Source organism: Choloepus didactylus, chromosome 12 (assembly GCF_015220235.1).
Source record: "Choloepus didactylus isolate mChoDid1 chromosome 12, mChoDid1.pri, whole genome shotgun sequence".
Lineage (NCBI taxonomy): Eukaryota > Metazoa > Chordata > Mammalia > Pilosa > Megalonychidae > Choloepus > Choloepus didactylus.
In genome coordinates this window covers 80,007,463-80,025,979 of record NC_051318.1, presented here as the reverse complement: position 1 = coordinate 80,025,979, position 18,517 = coordinate 80,007,463, and the positions used below count along the sequence as shown (strand labels likewise).

General features: G+C 35.8%; 1 protein-coding gene across 1 annotated transcript in view; it reads right to left on the bottom strand.

Moving 5' to 3' along the window:
• Window positions 1-18,517, bottom strand: part of DIAPH3 (diaphanous related formin 3) — a 584,600-nt gene that overhangs the window by 237,339 nt on the left and 328,744 nt on the right. The gene's annotated exons all lie outside the window — the stretch shown is intronic.

The window sequence follows — 18,517 nt, the reverse complement described above, 5'->3', positions numbered from 1 at the left end:
GAGGGAGAGTAAATAGGTCCCAATTTCTACTAAATTGACTTTCTTCAGAAACACAGGAAAGTAGAATGACTACTGACACATACTAAATTAGCAGAGTTAGAACTAGGAAACATGGAAATAGCAGAAGACAATAGTGCAAAGCCACATATCAAGTGCCAAGTTAACCCAGTTTGGGGGCTGCCAGTTTCCCTGTTAGGAATCTAGAGGTTTAGAGGTGTCAAAAAAGAAAAGAGGTCTAGAGAGTCAGCAAGTTCTTGACTTTAAGTTCACTTCTTCATGTTTTATCAGTACTAGTTGGGGGAAAAGGTGCTTATCCAAAGGCTGGATACGAATAGAATTTAAGCTATCTGTGAATTCCTTGCCCAAATGCTTTAGGGATTTGAGACTTAAAATTAAAACATATCGATGGGGTGATAATAGCTAAATTGTTAAACTTCATCTTTTTTAAATATCAAAAAGAGATTGAGGCAAGGTCAGGGTATAAACAATGACAGAACACAACAGAGTTAAGGCAGTGACTGATTCTGATAGTCATAGCCCGTAAAGGAAAGGATAGAAACCAATGCTACATGAACCTCACAGAATGCCAAATACAATAAAAAACAATTGCCTGGGAGACAGAAAGCTATTTGGTCAAAATTTAATAATGACTGCTGTTAAAAAGAAAATGCACCATTCAAAATCTTAAATCATATTTTACTCCAATATGATGATATGGATGTTGCCTTAATCACTTAACAATATAACTCAGAGTAGTTGTCAACTAACAAAAACTGAGCAATGATGAATTAGCTTCCAGTAGGTACCTCTGAGAGAATATCTTCAAATGGACCAAACCATACAGTGACTGAAATGTTTCATTAGTAAATAATATAAATATCTAATTTATATTCAGTATTCTCCACAGCTACATGCCATGTTAAATGTTTATATGTACCCATCCAAGATACTGAGAGCTAAAGTAATATAGTTAATAGGTTCTCTCTACAAAGTACTTTTGTGTAAGGAACATCTTCAAATTCTTCTGTCTAAAGAAAATTTTGTTTTCCCTTATGAGAGAATAAAAACACTGCTTAAAAGGCATTAAAATGAAGGAAAAGAAGCATTACAAATAAAGGTTTTATAGAGAAAGTTTAAATTATATAAAATTACATAAGGAAAAAGAGAGGCCCTACTAGAATATAAATTTTTAGGGAACATGAATTATTTTTGGGAGGCTTTCTACCTCTAGCACACAAACTAGAAGGTTAAGCAGTGATTACTTCTGATAAAGTCATTTGATGTGTCTTAAAATATATTGCATGCCCCCAAATGAATTCATTTCCCTGGAATTTTTATTATTACTTAAATGTTGCAAATGGTAGATATTCATATTATATTGGACTAATTTTTCATAATGCTTTATTACACTTAGAATAGGGAGATGTACAAAAGAGCACTGACATGCAGTACATGTAGTTACGGCCATTCTGAAGATAAATAATTGCCCAAGGCATCTTTTATTTTCAGTCTGTGCCTTGATCCACAATTATGAAATCAGGTATTTGGTAATTTGCAATAAATATGGGAAGGCATTCTCCTGTACCCCATGCAAAACATTAGCATTCCAAAATATATTAGTTTTAACCTATATTAATGTACTACTTCATGCACAAACAGAAAAAAGACTGCTTAAATGCCTACATTACACCGCCCCAAAATATGTTAAAGCTTTCCTGCTGACAAGCTAACCATAAGTACCCAACATAAAGTAATTAATTTTCCTAGAAAAATATAACCTAGATTTGTATGAGTAATGAGTCTATCTGGCACTAGGGACAGGTACCTTGAAAAGATAGAGTAATTCCATGACGTAATGCAGAACAAAGTGCTACGAGTTCAAGAAAAACCCTGACAAAGCAAAGTCGGGAAAGGTAACCTAAAAACAGATCTTTGAACAACAATTTATCAGATGTCCTTTTCATACTGTGCTTTCTTCCAAATTTAGATAAATTAGCATTTTGTCTGATATGAAATAAATGTATTTTAGTAAACAAAACGACTAAGTTGAAAAGGAATGTGACAGATCATCTGACACTAATTCCTGTTATTAGTATACTATTCAGCCATATTGTGATCCCCAAGGCCAAATGGTTGCCTTTCTATTTAAGAGAAACTGTCAACTAAAGCCAGCGTTCCAAGGCCTAAATCTTGGGATCAATACTAATAATAGCAGGGTCCTTTTTCTCTTTTGTTAAATTAAAGTTTATTTCTTCAGATGGGATCACAGTAAAAAAGTAAAGATGTGGGAAAAAAAAAAAAAAAAAACATGAAAAAGAAAAAAAGAAAACCCTGAAGGATGTATCCTCGTCTTCACCTCTTCACATATTCTTTCAATATCAGGGATTTTTATTCTGTTGACTTGCAAAAGAACCTACAATGCTGCCTTCCTTGTCAAAGACTAATGAGCTCAATGCAGAACTGAGAGCTATGGTGGTGTAATAACATTCTGAATGGCAACAGAAAGTCACTAAAAAAAAAAGAAGAAAGGGAGAATTATGGTAAAAGAAGTATAAGGAGGGACTTCTGGGAAGATGGCTGATTAGGAGAGACAGAGCAAAATTCTCTTCCATGAAAAACACTAGATAAAGGACACAACGCATTCTAGAACAGGGCTCCACCAGCTGGGCAGGGACTTATACACCCACAGTGAGTATGTACTTGGAGAAGCTGAGAGACTGCATTTAAGAAGGGTGAGGGTTTGGCCTGGAAAGCTGTTGGGGAATGGGTGGTTGGAGCTGGCTGACCAGCACACACGGGGAGCAGCCTTCCACACCCTAGGCACCTTGGTCAGCACTTGGTTCGGGTAATAACCCTTCACAGACCCACAGTGAAGAGCCCCTGTGCCAGGAACTGGCGGTTGGAGCAGGCAGATTAGTGCAGAAGGGGGCAGCTTTCCATGCCCCTTGAAGCCATCTTTGTAGTTGGCTGAGAAGATGACCCTTCACAGTCCTGGAGCTGAGAGCTTCCTTGAGGGAATTCCTGATTCTGCAGGCTTGTGACAGTGTCCACCCTTCCTCCACGGAAGCCCACAGTGTGCACAGCCTAGAGACAAGTGTACCACACGGAAGTGCCAGGAAACCTCCCCCAATCCCATAGACTTGTGGGTGCACGGCAGACAGGGACTGTGGGCTGTGGGGCAACTGAGCAGAAAGGTGAGATACACAGCTCTACAGCACCAGAGTACTCTACCCACAACCCTGAGAATGGCCAGGACCACTGTGTCATGGAGTGGACACCCTGCCGAACCGCAGGACACGCCCCTCACCCACAAGGCTGGCAGTTCCCTGTGCACATGAAAAACTGCTTCAATGATTGGACTTCCACATGGTTTGGATCCCCACTCTGCATGGATGAAGTTGGGGGAAAACTGGCAAGGGGTGGCTCAAGCACGCCATCTGCTGGTAGGTCAGGGAAAGTGCACTCCATCAAGCTGTAGCTCTGCCAAGCAAGCTCCAGCTAGATATCCCAGATGGCTGCAGTATGCCATGCCATTTCCAAAAGTAGTGCCCAAATACCTAGGTCCCTACCTGAGAGTCTATGAAAGATTCACTCACTAAGTTTTATCTTCCAGAACCTTAAATCCACCAGAGTGTTCCTATGCCAGACAAGTCCTAAAACCCAGAGGCAACAGCCTCTTTAAGAACAACAATCAGATGCAGGCCCTTTCCCCATGCTGTCAACACCCCCTTTCAATATGAACAAGTTAGGGTGCTCACTGCCTAGACACCCCTTAAGATGGAGAGAAAGATTGAGAGGAAGAGGTAGCAACAAACAAGATAAGATTTAACAAAGGGCTATGAATACTGAAACTTTATATAAATATATATACCTTTTTAGATGCTGGGGTTTTGAAATAGCTAGAAGGAGGTAGATGACAGGGTGGAACTTTAACCTATAACACCCTTTGAAATTTGCTCTTTAGCTACTCATTGGACTATGCTTTGAAAGTCTTCACCTTTCTGCATATATCCTATATTGCATAATAAGGAAAGCACTGAAACTGTGGAACTGTAACCCATAACAATTTTTGAAATTACCTATATAACTGCTTGTTGAGCTGTAAATCAAAAGTTAACACCTTTATGTATGCATGTTATATTTTACAACAATGGAAATAGCTGAAGTTGTGGAACTGTGACCCATGAAATTGTTTGAAATTTGCTCTCTGACTACTAGTTAAATCGTACTTTGAAAGTTATAACTGTTATGTATATATGTTACAGTTCACAATAAAAATGCATTAAAAAAAGAACTATAAGGAAGGTAACTACTAGAATGTTTGGAGAAATTAGAAATTCCTGTTCACAGTAGTATCCTTTGAATTTATTATTTAAGAGTCTTAAGTCATAAAACTGAAAGTAAAAATACTTTCATTTCACCATCATTTTTGAAGGCAGGGAGCAGTTACTCCTGCATTCCTTCCAGCCCAACTACATCACCTGTCAGAATGAAGAAACTTTGAAAACTGTAGCTAGTGAAAATCAAACAGGAAGAAATATCCAGTCCCTAAGGGTAATTTTGATTTCAAAATTTGGTAGCTGACAACATATGTGTTGTTGGAGTAGGGACAAAATGAAATGAAAAGACCTTTAGTAAATCAACAAGCCAACAAGCATTGACTGGGTGCAGCTCAGTGCCAGAAGTCAGGTCACTGCCCTTGCAACACATATCATTTAATTCTTCCATCTGTCTTAAAGGGTAAAAGTAGAACAAAGTCTCCAGGGAGATGTAATTTCCCATAATCTTATTATGGCTATGTTTTCCACATAACCTTTTAATCTTATATGTCATTTTTCATGTAAATAACCCAGAATCCGTTTGACATTTCACACCAATTATGCTTACCACTGAATACAGTTCTGTTTATTAGAGTTCATTTTATAAATAAGAGGTTTTCAGTAGCTAACTTTGTCAAAATTTGTAGACCCCCCCTTCCTGCAGTGCAGACTCATATAGGCTCATGTCAAAAGAAATTTAGTACGCACTCCATATCTTTGTTTTTCTTCCCTAGAGTCATGAAACTAGTTAGTTGCTCATTTAACTTTCTTTCTATCACTACAGTAACTTTTTGATTGAAAAGCTAGCTTCAGTCTCAATTGACATTAATCTTTATGATACTCTAAACCTTTAGTTCATTATGTATTATAAAAACATAAGTATAAAGAATAAGGAATAACGGATCAGAGTTTGAGGAAGGTTAAATGACTACTTCAAGGTCACATGGCTAGTAGAGCTAACTTTCTACCAATCAAGTGTTCTTACCACCCAAAGTATTGTAATGTGGAAATTTTTAACCACAATTTAAAAATCATCTGGATTCCAAAACTTCTTTCTACTTAGTTTTCATATGAGTACAAATTTCCCCACAGGAGTTATTAGAAAACCACTATGGAGAATGACCTTACTGTGAACTCTGTCTGCTAATATTTTGATATTTCTTTCCTTTCTCCTTAGTATAAACAACTGTTTCCTACTGTGCTGAATTTTTAATACTTTAGCAAGTCTGTTTTGTTGTCCTCTCCAAACTGCACTCTCCATTCATACTCCTCTGTTGAACTAATTCTTTCTCAGTTCTCGGTAGGAGACATATGACAAGCAGGAAAAATGTGAAAAAACAAAAATATCTTTATGAGAAAAGGGATGGGAGAAGAAAATGGAACCTGAGAAAGAAGTGATCTAATAATGGAATAAAGACACTTAAAAATAATTTCAAATAAAATGTCTCTAATTGGACTACATGTAACATACCTACCCTTCATAGTTAACCAGACAATATTTTCATGACCTCCAGAATTCTCAGAGAAAAATAAAAGTTCATTTCACTTCCAGAGAGAAAAATCCATACTCAAGAAAGTCATAAAAAAAAAAAAAAAGCAAAAAAAAAAGCTATTTGAGTGCCTTATGTACAGGAAGAGCTCCGAATAGTTTTTTTAATTTTTTTTAAAGTGTTCTGTTATGATACTAAAGCCTGCTGAGCTAAAATTAAGAAAACTACACAATGACACACTACATATGGTACATTTTTTATATATTCCATAGGAGTACAGTATAACCAAGAGAAGAACAAAAATATTAAAAAGATAAATGCATATCCCTGCAGTTAGTCAACAAATAGACAACTGCTTACAGATATTACTTTACCTTTTCTCACAAATCCTTATATATTCTAGACCACTAAGAATTTCACAGGAGGTCAAAATAAATTCTGTAGATATTTAAAATTTGCAAGCAGTAAAGAAAGTTATGAATGGTAAAGCTAGAGACTTCCTATTTAATTGGCAATCTTAGCAAACACTCCTAATGCATAAGTTTCATATCTGCTGAATTAAAAAGCTGGCAGAAAGCCCAGAATCCTAGCTTCTTAAATTCATTCATTCATGCCAGTTTCCATACAATCCCCATCGATAACAGGGAACCAATATTTTGATTTCTGTTGCTATTCCTTAGCTTTGTCTGTTCTTGAAATTAATATTAGTGAAACTATATAGAAAATACTTTGTGTCTGGCTTTTGTCATTCAACCAAATGATTGTGAGATTAATTCACATGAAGTGTGACTCAGGCCTTTTTAATTAATGAGCACTATTTCATTGCAAGGGTATATGAAAACTTTCTTTAATCCGTTTTCCTGTCGGTGGACTTAGGGGTTCTTTCCAGTTTGGGGCTATATAGTGCGTTGAATAGTGATATTTCTTTCCTTTTTCCTTATATCTCGGTAGGAGACATATGACAAGCAGGAAAAATGTGAATAAACAAAAACATCTTTATGTTTACTTGATAAATCAAGTCCTAACTCCTGGTACCTGTGGGTGTAACCTTATTTGGAAATAGGATCTTGACAGATGTATTTAAGTTAAGAATCTCAAGATGAGACCTCCCAGGATTTAGGTTGGGCCCTAAATCCAATGACTGGTGTCCTCGTAAGAGAAGGAAGACAAGACACAGACATGGAGGAGAAGGAGATGTGAAGACGGAGGCAGAGATCGCAGTGGTGCACCTGCAAGCCAAAGAATGCTGCAGATTGACACCAGCCACCAGAAGCTAGGAGAAAGGCATGGAACAGATTCCTCTCAGAGCCTCCAGAAGCAGCCAACACTTCCAACACCTTGATTTCACACTTCTGTCCTCCAGAACTGTCAGAAAATCAATTTTTGTTGTTTTAAGCCACAAAGTTAGGGGTAATTTGTTAAGACAACTCTAGGTATAATTCCATTTAATCTCCTCCATCATTTGTGCAATTACTATCATATCTTTTACTTCTATGTTCATTATGGCCCCCAACCTGCAGTGTTGTATTTTCTTAAAACAATAAATTTTCTTTTAAGAAAATTATAAGAAGATAGAAAAGATAGTTTTCATTTATTGCCAATACTCTTCATTCCTTTTTTATGGATCTCAGTTTCAATCTGGAAATCATTTTTCTTTGGCCTGAAGAACATCCTTTAGCATTTCTTATAGGGCAAGTTTACTGGCCACACACTCTCAGCCTCCATATCATTGAAAACATCTATTTTGCCCTGTTTTTTTGAAGAATATCTACTAAATAGAGAATTTTGATTTTAGTTGTTTTTTTTTTTTCCTTTTGGCACTTTAAAGACACCTTTCAATTGTCTCCTGCTTTCCATTATTTCTACAAAATAAGCGAAACCTCTTTTCCTTGTTTTTCTACATGTATTGTGTGATTTTTTTTCCCCTTGAGTTACTTTCCTGAAATCTCTGTCTCTGGTTTTCAGCAGTTTGACTAGCATGTGCCAAGGTGTAGTTCTCCTTTATATTTACCCTGCTTGGGGTCTGCTGAACTTCCTCTATCATAAATTTATACTTTTTACTATATTTGAGATTTTGGTGCATTATTTCTTCAAATATTTTTTTGACCTCAATATCAATCTCTTCTCCTTTTAGAACTCCAATTATGGGGCTGGGTTTTTTTTTTTTTTTAAACAAACAACACTCCCCTATTCCCACTACCCCCCTCTTCTCTTAACCTCTAATCTGCTTTCTATTTCTGTGAATTTGCTATTTCTAGTCATCTCTTATAAGTGAGATCATACAATGTTTGTCCTTATGTATCTTGCTTGTTTCACTGAACATAATGTTTTCAAGGTTATTCCATGTTATGGCATGTCTCACAACTTCATTTATTCTTACAGCTCAATAACATTCCATTGTGTGTTTGTACTGTATTTTGTTTATCCATTCATCTGTTGATGGACATTTGGGCTATCAGGAATAATGCTGCTATAAACACTGGTGTACAAATATCTATTTGCAACACCATTTGCCCTCTCTTTGGTACATACCTAGAAATGGGATTGCTGGAGCTTTTTGAGGAACTCCCATATTACTTTCCACAGTGGCTGCACCATTTTACATTCTCACCAACAATGCACTGGGGTTCCAATTTCTCTGCATCCTCTCCAACACTTATTTTCGTTTTTAAATAATATCCATCCTTGTAGATGTGAAGTAGTACTGCATTGTGGTTTTATCCTGCATTTCTCTAATGGCTAATGATGTTGAGCATTTTTTCATGTTATCATTGGCCATTTGTATATCTTCTTTGGAGAAATACCTATTCATGTCCTTTGCCACTTTTTGAGTTTTTTGTCTTTATGTTGTTGTACGGTAAATGTTCTTTACATATTCTGGATATTAAACTCTTTTCCAATACATGGTTTGAAACCATTTTCTCCCATTCTGTAGGTTGTCTTTTTCAATTTCTTCATAATTTCCTTCAATGCACAGAAATTTCCAATTTTGATTAAATGAAATTTATCTATTGTTTATCAAATCTCAGGTCATGAAGATTTGCCCCTGTTACCTTCTAAGAGTTTTATAGTTTTAGCTCTTATATTTAGGTCCTTGATCCATTTTGAGTTGACTTTTGTATATGGTGTGAGGTAGGGGTCTAACTTCATTATTCTTCATGTGGTTATCCAGTTTACCTAACCATTTGTTAAAGAGACTATTCTTTCCCAATTGACTGGACTTCAAAAATCAACTGTCCATAGATGTGTGGGTCTATTCCTAGACATTTAATTCTGTTCCACTGATCTTTGTGTCAGTACCACATCTTTTTGATTACTGTCACTTTCTAATACAATTTGAAATCAGGAGGTGTGAGTCCCCCAACCCTGCTTTCGTTTTTAAAATTGTTTTGGCTATTGTTTTTCCATTTCTGCCAAAAAAAAAAAAAAAAAAAAGACTGGAATTTTAATAGGATTGCATTGAATCTGCATATTGCTGTGGATATTACTGATACATTAACAATGTTATCTCTTCAATCCATGAACAGGGTGTCCTGCAATTTATTTAGGGCTTCTTTTGTTTGTTTTCACTTTTACAATAGGGATTTATTAGTATGCAAATTTACAGTTCTAAGGTCATGAAAATGTCCAAATTAAGGCATCAGTAGGAGGATACCTTCTTAGAAGAAAGGCCAACGACATTTGGGGTTCCTCAATCACATGGGAAGACACATGGCTGGTGTCTGCTGATCCTTCTCTCCCAAGTTTCATTGCTTTCAGGATCTCTATTTAGGGACTCTTTAATTTCTTTTGGTAGTGTTTTATAGTTTTCAGTATACAAGCCTTTTGTATACTTAGTTACATTTATTCCTAGATATGTAACAATTATGGGTATTTTAGATGATTTGATATTTACCCAAAAGTACCTAACCTCTGCTCACTTTTAATTCAATCATTTTGTTTCCATTCTTAAGATTAAATAATCTCTCTGTATCTGCCTTCAAATCCACTGACTTTTCTGCCATCTCCAATCTCCTGTTAAACACATAAACTAAATTTTTCAATTGAGTTACCAAAGTTTTCAAGTTCTAGAATTTCCATACAGTAAATTTTTTAGTTTTCATTTCCCTGCTTAGATTCTTCTTGTTGTTGTTGTTGTTCCTTTAATAAGACCATGCTTTCCTTGATTCTTTGAAGATAATTTGGTTCTTTGAACATATTTATAATATACATGCAAATGAAATCCAAAATCTTGAGCCATCTCATGTCTGGTTTATGATGACTGTTTGATTTTTTTTCCTTGAAAATGCAACACGTTTTATTGTCCTTTGTTTTTTTAATTTAATATTGACCACTGTATAAGTAAAACATGCAGCAACTATAAATTCTGTAATCTCCCTTTGAAGAATGCTCATTCTTATATTAGTAAGCAACTCAATCAGAGGGTGATTCACAGTTGTTTCAGTTCAAGCTTAAACTTTGTTAGTGTAGATCTGCGAAAAGTCAAAGGTATTTCCATAGTCCTCTAACTTGGTGGGGCTCAATCTCTGAACTCTGTCTCCTCTGAGGTATCTGTCAAGTCTCAGGTATAGCCTTTGTTAGGGTGGGTCTAAAGTGGGTCCTACTTTAGGGCATGGCCCTCATTGCTAAGCTGCAACCTCCCAATTGTTGGAGTGAGCTCCAGAGGCATGTTAAATGAAATGTTAAGAGGAAGATCTCTCTACTGTGGTGGGGCCAAAACTCCAATGTCATTCAGCAATACTGGTCCTGTGGTATTTCTGTTACACTTTCACCCTGTAGTAGTTGTTAGAACTTACTTAGTTCTTAAGTCCGGTCTTCCCTGTTCCATTATAGTTCCAAAGTAGTGTTAGAAGAGAATATGTAAACCTACATAATAAGACTTGCAGAATACAGAAATCCACAACACCAGACAATATTCAGATCTAAAACCCAACCTGAAAATAATGTTGTTTTCAAAGTGATGAATCATAAGAGACCTTTTTGCTTATAACTACAAAATGCTTTAGGCTTTATTTCAAATGAATGATGCATGGCTAGTAATTAGTATGTGACTATAATGATGTTTTGTTTTGCTTTTCCAAATGAAACAAATTAAGCAGATTGTGCCATAAAATTTCAGTACTACATAGATGGTCTGACCAGAAAGCAATGTGTTTCCATCCAAAAAAAAAAACAAAACAAAACAAAAACCCATAATTCCTATCATGGGCTTAAGTGTCCCACTTTTAAGCTGTCTATATAGATAATCTAAATATGTAATTAGTCACAAAGTAGAAAAAGTAGAAATTAACAAAATTTCCCATAAGTTGTTTTCAATTAGCATCAATTTTCAGTTCCTGTTCAACATTCTAATAAATGTGAACCTAAAATTAACTTAAATTTAACCTTCAAATATTAAAAATAAATTGCATCAGTAATGAAGCCTACAGAAAACACTGCTAAAGGTGACTTCAAATTCAGAATACACCTACAGCAAATAGAAACATAAAGTGGCTGCCACAATAAGAAATAGTGTCAAAAAAACACGGTTTACATCTGAGCTATAACAGTTAATCACTGAGTGAACAAGTTGCCTCATCAGTGAAATGGTAATGTCTGTTTCTGGAGGTATGTGAGAATCAGATATAATCACTCATTCATTTATATGTCAAATATTTATTAAATGTTGTTCCAGTTTGCTAGAGCTGCCATTATGCAAACTACTAGAAATGGATTGGCTTTTATAAAGGGGATTTATTAAATTACAAATTCACTGTCCTAAGGCCATTAAAGTGTCCAAACTAAGGCTTCAACAAGCGGATACCTTCAGTGAAGAATGGCCAATGGTTTCCGGAGCACCTCTGTCAGCTGGAAAGGTATGTGACTGGCATCTGCTGGTCCTTTGCTCCTGGGTTATGTTTCAAAATGGCATTCTCTAAAATGCCTCTGAGCTCCTCTCTCTCAACTCCTATGCATCCTTGCTTCTTTCTCCCACTGTATTTCTCTCTAAGCAACCGGAGGCCCTCTCTTAGCTTCTCTGAGGCAAACTCTGGGCTTCATCTCTTAGCTTAGCATCTCCAAACATGCTTCTGTCCACATCTGCATGCATCCCTAAGCATCAACAAGTATCTGTGTCCGTGCTGGCTCCTAGCTTCTCTCTTAAGTACTCCAGTGAAACTAACCAAGACCTACCCTGAATGGTAGGGTCAAATCTCCAGGGTAACATTCAATCAAGAGGTCACACCCTAATCAAAAAGATCAATAACTCTGCCCCCACAAGAGTTGCCTTAAAGAAAGTGGCTTTGGGGGGGGGGGGGCATAATATATCTAAACTGGCATGAATGTTTATCCTGTACCAAACACTGTTTTAGGCCTTAAGAGATTCACAACAAAAATGAGAAAACAAAGACCTGGCCTACATGGAGTGTCTTATAAGTAAGCAGACACAAAGAGGTAGAGAAACAATAAAACAAATCGAAAGACCATTTAAATAGGGATAAGTGTGACAAGAACTAAAAAAAAAAAAATAAAATAGAGAAATGTAGATAATGATGGGGGCAACATCATTATACTGATTTGGCGAAGCAGAGGGAACAGCAAGAGTAAAGGCATGGCAGGGGTGGGAACAAGAAAATGAATATGATTAAAACATAACAGACAAAGACGAGAATAGTTAAAGATGAGGTTGAAGAAAGAGACATGAGCATCTCAGACATTATAGTGAAAATAGAAACCGTTAGACAGGTCTAAGGGAAATTCCCCTTCTGGCCAAGATGGAATAACAGGGACTTGTACTTGCCCCAGCCTCAAACAGCCACTTCAGACACCAGGCAGCATGGCACAATGATGCCTCAGAGATGGGGAACAAACAAAGTGAACTCCAGAATTGCCCCCAACTTACTGCTTAAAGTGAGTTTATAAGCTGTAGCACAGGGTGAAAGAACCCAGGCAGAGCCAAGAGGTCTCCATGAGTTGAGGAGAGAGAAGTGATAGGGAGTGCAAGTAGCCAGAGTTCTCAGGACAGAGTTTCAGAAAAGAGAGAGTTGCATAGACATAAAGATCTGGAGCTCTAAAGAGGTCCCCCCTCAAGTCTTTAGCCAAAGTACTGACCAGCACACTTACCAGAGGAAACTACCCAAGGTGAGGGAAAGAATCATCTATAAGTAGAGTGCCTAATGCTCACACAGGGCTAGGTACAGAACCATTTCCATAAACCAGAGTGGAAAATCCTCAAAATTCATGGAACATTGAGTAAAGTATTCAGATAGCGACTGTATCAACAGTGGGGGAAAATTAGCCCCTATAAAGGCTACTCTGATCTCAACTAACAAAGCTTAAAAACATGCCTTGAAAGTTTTCAAACGGTTTCCAAGTAAATTAACTGCCTCCAAGAACAAAGCTCAATAATATTTATGAGAAAACAAAAGTATCTAGAGCCCCAAATAGTAAAATTTCTATTTGGCATCCAGGTATGCAGCAAAGAAGCAGAAAAATATAACCCATAATGAGGAGAAAAGTTAATTCATATGTTCAAGAAGGTAGAGGAAAAATTGAAGATTTTAAGGATAGACAGAAGAAATACCCAAACTGAACTTCTAGAGAAGAAAACAACAATGTCTGAGATGATGAGATATGAATAACCACAAATTAGACACTGCAGAAGGTAAGTGAACTTGAAGACACAGCAATAGAAACTATCCAAAATGAAATTGAAAGGAGCACCAGTGAGCTGTGTAACAACTTCAAGAGGCCTAATATTTGTATAACTGAAGTCTCTGAAGAGAGGACAGAAGTGCAGAAAAAATATTTGAAGAAATAAAAGCTAAAAAATATCCAAATTTGATGAGGTATAAACCCATAGATCTAAGAAACACAATGAACCTCAAGCAGAAGTATGAAGAAAACTATATTCAGAGGACATCATAATAAAACTGATTAAAGCTAGTGGTAAAGAAAAAATTTTCAAAGCAGTCTGAAAAAAAAAAGACACATTGATAGAGGAACAGAGTAAAGAACAACTGATTTCTTATAGAAAATAATGCAAATGAGAAGACAATACAGAAACATGTTTCAAGTCCTGAAATAAAAACTGTCAACCTGGAATCCCTTACCCATGAAAATAGTTTTCAAAAACAAAGGAGAAAAAATACATACATACATATATACATACAAAAGAGAAAAAAGACTTTTTCAGAAATACACAAGCTGAAAGAAGCACAGTTGCAGTATAAGACATGGTAAAGGTAAACCTCCGAGCAGAAGGGAAGTCATTCCATATGGAAGTCTGAATTCTCACAAAGCAGTGACTTTTTTATTTTTGAAATCATCTAAAGAAAATGGACTACTTAATGCAAAAATAATAATATATTGAGAATTTTATAACACACAGAAGCAAAATGTGTGACAACAATAGCACAAAGCGTGGGAAGGGGAAAAATGAAGAGTATACTGTTGTAAGGCACTTTCATTATATGTAAAGTAGTATAATATCACTTGAAGGTAAACTGATACTTTAAACCCTGCCATATGAATAATCACATTAAATGAAAATGGTCTAAACATTCTAATTAAAAGGCAGAGTCATCAGATTAGATTAAAAAAAAAAAAAGCAAGACTCAACTATATGCTACCTACAACACAAACAGGTTTAAAAAGAAAAGGTTAGATATACCATGCCAATAATAATCAAAGTAAAGCTGGAGTGGCTATATTAATATAACATAAAGTAAATTTCAGAAACCACTGGAGTATTTTAAGGTGCTATAAACTCATTAATTTTAAAATCATAGGTCACTGGCTGCTTTGAGAAAAAGGAGAATGCATATAAAATATGAAGCCTGGGCCTGAAAACCAGTAGCTTATCAAAAAATTGGAAATACGAAAATACATATGGTTACAATGACTGGCCCAGAATCACCATTAATGAAATTTTATCTTTTCTCAACAATATTATTCTAAAATTAATACCCACACTTTACTTTGAATTTGGATTTCCACTGCCGTTTCATTAACATTACTGAAACAAAAACATTACAAACATGGCAATCCCTGTCTGACTTTCAGATTTCCACTTAACAGAAGAGAAATTCTAAGACATCATTAAAATACCATAAACATGTTATTTGCTTTCAAGAGTCACTTTAAGTATATCTTCTGAACTTCCGAGTGGTTAATTAATTACGTGCTCAAGACTGATCACTGGATGAGGTCTTAGATAGTCACAGAATAAAAGGGAAAGTTGGAGCTGGAGTGAGGATCTAAACAAAATATTTAACATCAGAGTCAGATCTTTGTTCATAACTCCAGCCAGCTAACCCTATTATCTCTATTCACAGAAGCTGATATCACTAGTAGATGCTAAAGTTTGGGTAGTATTTGAGGAGGCAGAGTGGGGATTAATGGAGACAGAGACAGCGACGCAGGAAAGTTCCTTTGTACTCAAGATTAGTTTATTCAAAAGTAAAGAAACAATCTTCTCCTATAATATTTGCTAACTGGCTTACATTTTTAAAATAACAACTCTGCCTAAAATACTCTTAAATGACCAATTCCTTGACTTTATTTTGATTTTTCATGAGCCATTTTACAAATTCTTGTTCTTTCTTTGATGCCAGAATATTAATAGCAAAAGTGTTTCTGTATTATTTCAAACATAAGAATAACACCTTGTGTTTCCTAGTATTGACTGGTTACAGTTTTATTCTGTTTCTGCATTAGGACAAATAAAGTTCATTCAGGGACTTCTAAAATAAGTCAATGACCTTTCAAAAATTAATTCTGTGTTTGGGTTCACGCTTAAGTTCAAGCCATTGAATGGTTGGTCATTTTGGGAACATTCAAGTCAAAGCACCACAATACATCTTTCAGGCAACTCTTCTGCCCGTCAATAATAAAGTATGTCCAATGCTTTATCTGAAGATGCCAGAGGGGTCAGGTTTGTGGTCTGATTTTAGGCAGAATGGGAGAACTATGTGGACACTGACTAAGGTGTTCTAAGACAAAGGGAAGTCTACAGAAACTAAGGCTAAGGGTGGGAGTCAGGCAATGGACATAACTAATAAAAGATGAGGCTATACAGTTAAGACCCATGGTCAGGAAAAAAATAGGTAGAAACCTGAATTCTGGGCAGGACAAAGGAGGGGTAAAAGCTGTCTTTTACTGGCAAGACAGACAATTTTTAAAGTTAATAGTCCAAATCATTGTTCCCAAAAGAGATCATATGAATTCGGTAAGAAATAAGGAGCTAAGAATACAGTAGACATAGTTTCTCCTAAGAAAAAAACTTAGAATAGTGAAAAAGCCAAAAAACAAGCAAAAATCTAACTGAATGAGAACAGAACAGCACACAGAGAACTGAGCAAAGAAAGGAAAGGATTGCCATGAAGCTAAGTGAACTAGTTTTAATTACATTCAAAATATAGAAATATTTTTAAAATTCTGGGTCAAACTTAGGAAAACCAAAAATAAATAGCATCAAGGAAACCCCTAATACAAAGCTTCTGAAATCTTAAATCCTTTCAGAATGTACTAGCATTCAATTGATCTGAATGGTTTAGGTGCTTTACTGTGGCTAGGGGTTCCAAGGAGAGCTACTTATGAAAGAAACATTTATTAAATAGAATTGAAAGACTCTATTTGTCCACAGCGTAAAACTGCATAGTCTACTGCAGGAAGAAAAAGACACATAAAGTGACATCAATGAACAAAAACTTGACAGAATAAACAATTGGCCCAATCACAATTTCAACATAAAGCTAAAAAAATATGAAAACCATTAAACAAATTAAAATTTCTACTAGTAAGTTTTGACTATTTAATGTATAAATGAAAGTCAATGGACAGCAAGTGGTACAGTATAAACATACAAACACAATTCTATTTTATTAGCACAGAAAAATTTGGACAAATATAATAATTCAAATGATCTGGTGGTAGTGATGCTGGTGGTATCTGTATGACATTAGCTTTTCAACTAAAGGAGAAAATAAAACACTGTGACTATTCTCTACCTTTTCCCTAACTGAATATATATCTGAACTTAGATACAAAATTGGCATTCTTGGAAAAAAAAGGAAAAAACAGCAATCATAATGGATAATTCTTGAGTTGCAGGCCAGGAAATTTGACCCAATGGTAGAGGAAAGAAAAAAAAAAAATCACATCAATCCTTTCAAAACAGCAGTCTGGTACAGAAAGTAAAGATGTTAAATGAACTATACAATTCAATATAAAATAAAAAAATAAGCAAAAAGAAAAAAATTCCAAGTACTATAATTAACCAAATATATATGATGCCAAAACACCAATACCATCTGTCCCCAGAGCTACAATGTAATTTAAGTTAAATAAAACTTTATACAAATGAGTATTCCAGCAACGTTTTCAAGGGCTCTTACCATTGGCACCAGAGTCCCATTTTCCCTGGTACTCAGAAGACAGAGAAAGGGAAAGGCCTTCTCAGGGAAGGCGGTGGTCAGGCCACAAGAGGTACAAGGAATGAGTCAGACAGGTAGCTCACATTGCAGAGGCCAGAAACCATATTCAGATTCTTCAAGGCAAGATACAGGGTCCTCTCCCTTTGGGGCCCTGTGTTTCTGAAGACAGAAAAAAGTATTGGGTTTAGGAGAGAGAGAGAGAGGGAGAGAGAGAGGTGTGTGGGGTGGGTAGGACAGGATTGGTCCTAAGCAAAAATGGAATATAGGCTAAGTTTCATTAAAAGTCCTTCCTAGCTTTGTGGATCACAATCCCCTTAGCCAGCGTATGGATGGATGAGTAGAAAAACGGGGGCAAAAAAACTAAAGGAAAATTAGGGGGGAGGGGACAATTAGGGTGTTCTTTTTCTACTCTTATTTTTTTTACTCTTACTTTCACTTTTTCTGGTACAAGGAAAATGTTAAAAAAATAGATCAGAGTGATGAATGAACAACTATATGATGGAAATGTGAACAACTGATTGTACACTTTGGATGACTGTATGGTGTGTGAATAAATCTTAATTACAAAAAAAAATAAAAAATTAAAAAATAAAAAACATCTTTCCCTTTGCATTCATTTGCCTTTTTTCCCACTTCCTGTATACATTCACATTTTTGTCAATATATCAAGAACCCTGTACCTGGAAACTGGGTTGTATACTGGAAACAAAATGAAATATACAAAGGTAAAGTCAGAAAACCTGGGTTTGAATCCCTCTGTTTTGCTTATGGAGTGTGGGAATTTGGGGTTAAGCTACCTATTCTACATGAGTTTCAGTTCCTGCAAACTCTAAGGGGCCATTGTAAGGGATTTATCAGACAAATGTATATTTGTGACTGCACATTACTATTCAAAAGTAAGATAATATAATTGTTACATAATATTGTTACATAATAATTTCGCTTCTCTATGGTGGCTGTTTCAGGCCATACATAAGCCACTGACCTGAAATTCAACGCCTTCTTCTAAGTGTAACAAGTCTCAGAAAACATGTTTAAAAAATAATCAAACTAAACTAATGTAGAGTTAAGATTTTAATCTCCTCTAGCCAGTGACAATGTGATTAAGAAAGCCATATGGACCACACTCCCCTTTGTCCAGTGTATGGATGAATTAGTAGAAAAATGGGGGCCAAAAAGAAAAAAAAAAAGGCACCCAGTGTTCTTTTTTACTTTAATTATTCTTTTTCACTTTAATTTTTATTCTTATTTTTGTATGTGTGGTAATGAAAATGTTCAAAAATTAATTCTGGTG